Genomic DNA, 6,000 nt, shown 5'->3' with positions numbered 1-6,000 from the left:
AACAGGAAAGTTTCGTCCACATGCTTGATTTGCATAATGAATGCCTTACCCGCTGCTATCTTCTTCACCGCATCAATCTCCTGGAGGGCCTTGTGGGCTTCGGCCTTGGCGCTCCGGACGCTTTCAAGCGCCTGCGCGAGCTCGGACTCTCGCGTCTTAGAGTCAAGCTCCAAGGACTCGTGCTTTTTGGCGAGAGCCTCGAGCTCTTGCTGCACCTCGCCTACTCGGGCTTCTTCCTTCTCCCGCTCAATGCGCTCTTGGCCGCTTTGTCTTCGGCCTCGGACAGCGCCTTCCTCAGGGTTGCCACTTCGGTCGTGGCCCCTGGAAAATCCATGATGATCCTATTACTTTACACTTGATCTTCTTTTTAAATATATAGACAAGGGTATTGCTTACCTTTGCTCTCCTCGAGCTGCCTCTTGGTAAGGCCGAGCTCGTCCTCGGACCGCTCTAGGTCCTGCTTCAGCGCAGAGACCTCCGCAGTACGTGCGGCAGCGGCCAGCAGTGAAGCCTACACATACACATAGACATTTTTCTTATTAGACTCCCGAGTTATCATTTGATCCTCTATTCGGCCTTTCTTTCCGAACGCCGAACAGAGCATCAGGGGCTGGTGTCCATGCGGTCATATTTTCCTATATCTTCATTGCTTACCTCAAAGCCTGTTAGGAGGCTGGCGCAAGCTTCGGTCAGTCCGTTCTTGGCGGACTGACTTTCTCGATCACCGCACTCATGATAGTGCGGTGCTCTTCGTTGATGGAAGCGCCGCGAAGCGCTTCCAGCAAGTTGTCCGGCGCCTCTGGCTGGACAGAGGCCACCGGCATGGGCGGCTTGCCCCTCTTAACGAGGGGTCGCCTGCCGGAGTCCGGAACCATCAAAGGTTCCGGCGTAGTGTTCGGCTGGGGGCCGAACTTGGAGCCCGTGGGGATTTTTCTCCCTTTGCTCCCAGGGTCCAGAAGGTCGCCTCGAGGCGCCCCCAAGACTACCTCCCCTTGGCCCGGTGCCTGTTTAGACAACACTTCGACGTTGTCCGCAGGGCAAGGGGTGGAGGCGGTCGGAAGTGAATCGCTATTCATATCCGACGAGTCCAAAGAACCGTCCGACGAAGATACGTCGATACGGGCTCGGGACGGGCTGCATAATCATATTCGGCATAAGTAGAAGCAGTGCAACAAAACATACCAATTACTATGGTATCCGGATACTTACGACTTCGCCAGGGGCTTGTCCCTGGGGAACCACTCGTCGTCGCTGTGGGCGGCCGTAGTGGAGCAGTCCGGATGGAGGGTCCTTCCCTTCTTGGACCCTCCGGCCTCCCCGGTTGGGTCGGCCTTCCTTTTCTTGTCTCCCCCGGCTGGGGGGAAAACTTTCCTCTTCCTCCTCCTCGTCTTCGTGGGAGGAGTGCGTGTCAGAATCATCGGACGATGAGTCCGATACAACCTTGCACCGGAGACCCTTTCGGGTCCCCGCGGCCTTCTTCTTGGTCTTCTTCACCGGCACCTCGTAAGGTGTGCTACGTCTTGAGCTTGCGTTGGTTTTCTCCGAAGATGAAGGGATGATGCAGCAGAGTAGCGTAAGTATTTCCCTCAGTTTTTGAGAACCAAGGTATCAATCCAGTAGGAGCCCACGCTCAAGTCCCTCGTACCTGCACAAAGCGATAGCTACTCGCAACCAACGCGATTAGGGGTTGTCAAGCCCTTCACGGTCACTTACGAGAGTGAGATCTGATAGATAGAATATTTTTGGTATTTTTGATTTAAAGATGCAAAGTAAAAAGTAAAAGCAAAGTAAATAGCAAAACAATATAAAAGTGATGGAGATTGATATGATGAGAATAGACCCGGGGACCATAGGTTTCACTAGTGGCTTCTCTCAAGAGCATAAGTATTCTACGGTGGGTGAACAAATTACTGTTGAGCAATTGATAGAATTGAGCATAATTATGAGAATATCTAGGCATGATCATGTATATAGGCATCACGTCCATGACAAGTAGATCGAAACGATTCTACATCTACTACTATTACTCCACTCATCGACCGCTATCCAGCATGCATCTAGAGTATTAAGTTAAAAACAGAGTAATGCCTTAAGCAAGATGACATGATGTAGAGAGATAAATTCATGCAATATGAAATAAACCCCATCTTTTTATCCTCGATGGCAACGATACAATACGTGCCTTGCTGCCCCTTCTGTCACTGGGTAAGGGCACCGCAAGATCGAACCCAAAGCAAAGCACTTCTCCCATGGCAAGAATACCAATCTAGTTGGCCAAACCAAACGGATAATTCGAAGAGACTTGCAAAGATAACCAATCATGCATAAAAGAATTCAGAGAAGATTCAAATATTATTCATAGATAGACTTGATCATAAACCCACAATTCATCGATCTCAACAAACACACCGCAAAAAGAAGATTACATCGAATAGATCTCCACGAGAGAGGGGGAGAACTTTGTATTGAGATTCAAAGAGAGAGAAGAAGCCATCTAGCTACTAACTATGGACCCGAAGGTCTGAGGTAAACTACTCACACTTCATCGGAGGGGCTAGGATGATGTAGAATCCCTCTGTGATGACGGCCCTCTTCCAGCGGAGCTACAGAACATGCCCCAAGATGGGATCTCGTGGATACAGAAAGTTGCGGCGGTGGAATTAGGTTTTTGGCTCCTGTTCTGATCGTTTGAGGGTACGTGTGTATATATAGGAGGAAGGAGTACGTCGGTGGAATTAGGTTTTTGGCTCCTGGATCACGTTCGGTGAGAAAATCACGTTTCCGAAGATTTTATTCCGTTTGGACTCCGTTTGATATTCCGTTTATCTGAAACACTGAAAAAGGCAAAAAAACAGCAATTCTAGGTTGGCCTCCGGTTAATAGGTTAGTCCCAAAAGTAATATAAAAGTGGAAAATAAAGCCCAATATAGTCCAAAACAGTAGATAATATAGCATGGAGCAATCAAAAATTATATATACGTTGGAGACGTATCAGGCATCCCCAAGCTTAATTCCTGCTCGTCCTCGAGTAGGTAAATGATAAAAAGAGAATTTTTTATGCGGAGTGCTACTTGGCATAGTTTAAATGCAAATCTTCTTAATTGTGGTATGAATATTCAGATTAGAAATGTTCAAGATAAAAGTTTATATTGACATAGAAAATAATAATACTTCAAGCATACTAACAAAGCTATTATGTCTTCTCAAAATAACATGGCCAAAGAATGCTATCCCTACAAAATCATATAGTCTGGCTATGCTCCATCTTCCCCACACAAAGTATTTAAATCATGCACAACCCCGATGACAAGCCAAGCAATTGTTTCATACTCTAACTTTTTCAAAACTTTTTCAATCTTCACGCAATACATGAGCGTGAGCCATGGATATAGCACTATAGGTGGAATAGAATGGTGGTTGTGGAGAAGACAAAAAGGAGAAGATAGTCTCACATCAACTAGGAGTATCAACGGGCTATGGAGATGCCCATCAATAGATATCAACGTGAGTGAGTAGGGATTGCCATGCAATGGATGCACTAGAGCTATAAGTATATGAAAGCTCAAAAAGAAACTAAGTGGGTGTGCATCCAACTTGCTTGCTCATGAAGACCTAGGGCAATTTGAGGAAGCCCATCATTGGAATATACAAGCCAAGTTCTATAATGAAAAATTCCCACTAGTATATGAAAGTGATAACATGAGAGACTCTCTACTATGAAGATCATGGTGCTACTTTGAAGCACAAGTGTGGTAAAAGGATAGTAACATTGTCCCTTCTCTCTTTTTCTCTCATCATTTTTTTGTTTGGGCCTTTTCTATTTTTTATGGCCTCTTTTTTCATCCGGAGTCTCATCCCGACTTATGGGGGAATCATAGTCTCCATCATTCTTTCCTCACTGGGACAATGCTCTAATAATGATGATCATCACACTTTTATTTTTCTTATAACTCAACAATTACAACTCGATACTTAGAACAAAATATGACTCTATGTGAATGCATCTGGCGGTGTGCCGGGATATGCAATATGAAAATGATGAAGTGTGTCATGATGAACTAGATGGTGGAAAGTTGCATGGCAATATATCTCGGAATGGCTATGGAAATGCCATAATAGGTAGGTATGGTGGCTGTTTTGAGGAAGGTATATGGTAGGTGTATGATACCGGTGAAAGTTGCACGGTATCAGAGAGGCTAGCAAAGGTGGAAGGGTGAGAGTGCGTATAATCCATGGACTCAACATTAGTCATAAAGAACTCATATACTTATTGCAAAAATCTAGAAGTTATCAAAGCAAAGTATTACGCGCATGCTCCTAGGGGGATAGATTGGTAGGAAAAGACCAACGCTCGTCCCCGACCGCCACTCATAAGGAAGACAATCAATAAATAAATCATGCTCTGACTTCATCACATAACGGTTCACCATACGTGCATGCTACGGGAATCACAAACTTTAACACAAGTATTCTTTAAATTCACAACTACTCAACTAGCATGACTTTAATATTATCACCTCCATAACTCAAAACAATTATCATGCTTCAATCTTTTCTTAGTATTCAACACACTCAAAAGAGAGTTTCACAAATTTTGAATACCAAGCATATTATTATTAGGCAAATTACCATGCTATTAAGAGACTCTCAAATTAATTTAAGTGAAGCATGAGAGATCAATAGTTCTTTAAAACATATCCACCACCATGCTCTAAAAGATCTAAGTGAAGAACATAGAGCAAAATTATAACGCTCAAAATATATAAGTGAAGCACACAGAGCAAAACTACTTAGCTCAATAGATATAAGTGAAGCACATAGAGCAAAACTACTTAGCTCAAAGGATATAAGTGAAGCACGTAGAGTATTCTATCAAATTTTAATTCATGTATGGCTCTCTCAAAAGGTGTGTAAAGCAAGGATGATTGTGGCATACTAACAAACAAAGACACAAATAATACAAGACGCTCCAAGCAAAACACATATCATGTTGGTGAATAAAAATATAGCTCCAAGTAAATTACCGATGGAACTGGACGAAAGAGGGGATGCCTTCCGGGGGCATCCCCAAGCTTTGAATTTTTGGTGTCCTTGGATTATCTTGGGGGTGCCATGGGCATCCCCAAGATTAGGCTCTTGCCACTCATTGTTCCATGATCAAAAGAATTCACCCAAAACTTGAAAACTTCACAACACAAAACTCAAAATAGAAAACTCGTGAGCTCCGTTAGCGAAAGAAAACAAAAGACCACTTCATGGTACTGTAATGAACTCATTATTTATTTATATTGGTGTTAAACCTACTGTATTACAAATTCTCTATGGATTATAAACTATGTTACTAGCCATAGATTCATCAAAATAAGCAAACAACACACGAAAAACAGAATCTGTCAAAAACAGAACAGTCTGTAGTAATCTGTAGCTAGCGCAAGATCTGGAACCCCAAAAATTCTAAAATAAATTGCTGGACGTGAGGAATTTATCTATTAATCATCTGCAAAAATAATTAACTAAATAGCACTCTTCAAATAAAAATGACAGCAGTTCTCGTGAGCGCTAAAGTTTCTGTTTTTTACAGCAAGTTCAACAAGACTTTCCCCAAGTCTTCCCAACGGTTCTACTTGGCACAAACACTAATTAAACACAAAAACACCACCAAAACAGAGGCTAAATAATTTATTTATTACTAAACAGGAGCAAAAAGCAAGGAATAAAAATAAAATTGGGTTTCCTCCCAACAAGCGCTATCGTTTAACGCCCCTAGCTAGGCATAACGAGCAAGAATAGATCTAGGTATTGCCATAGTAATAAGATAGATTGGTGAAACTCATTTCATATTCTCTACGTTCGGCAGAAAGTTTTCTTTGAGGCAAGAAAAAGTAATCAAAAGGACTAAATTTAACGGGACAAAAGTCCCCAAGATCAACCTTGGGAGGTATAGGTTCCTCCTTCGGTCCTTCATAATGCACAACCAATTCATCATTATAAGCATTCTTT

Source organism: Triticum urartu, chromosome 3, assembly GCF_003073215.2.
Source record: "Triticum urartu cultivar G1812 chromosome 3, Tu2.1, whole genome shotgun sequence".
Classification (NCBI taxonomy): Eukaryota; Viridiplantae; Streptophyta; class Magnoliopsida; order Poales; family Poaceae; genus Triticum; species Triticum urartu.
The sequence above is the reverse complement of the archived record's forward strand: the minus strand, read 5'-3'. Positions refer to the sequence as shown.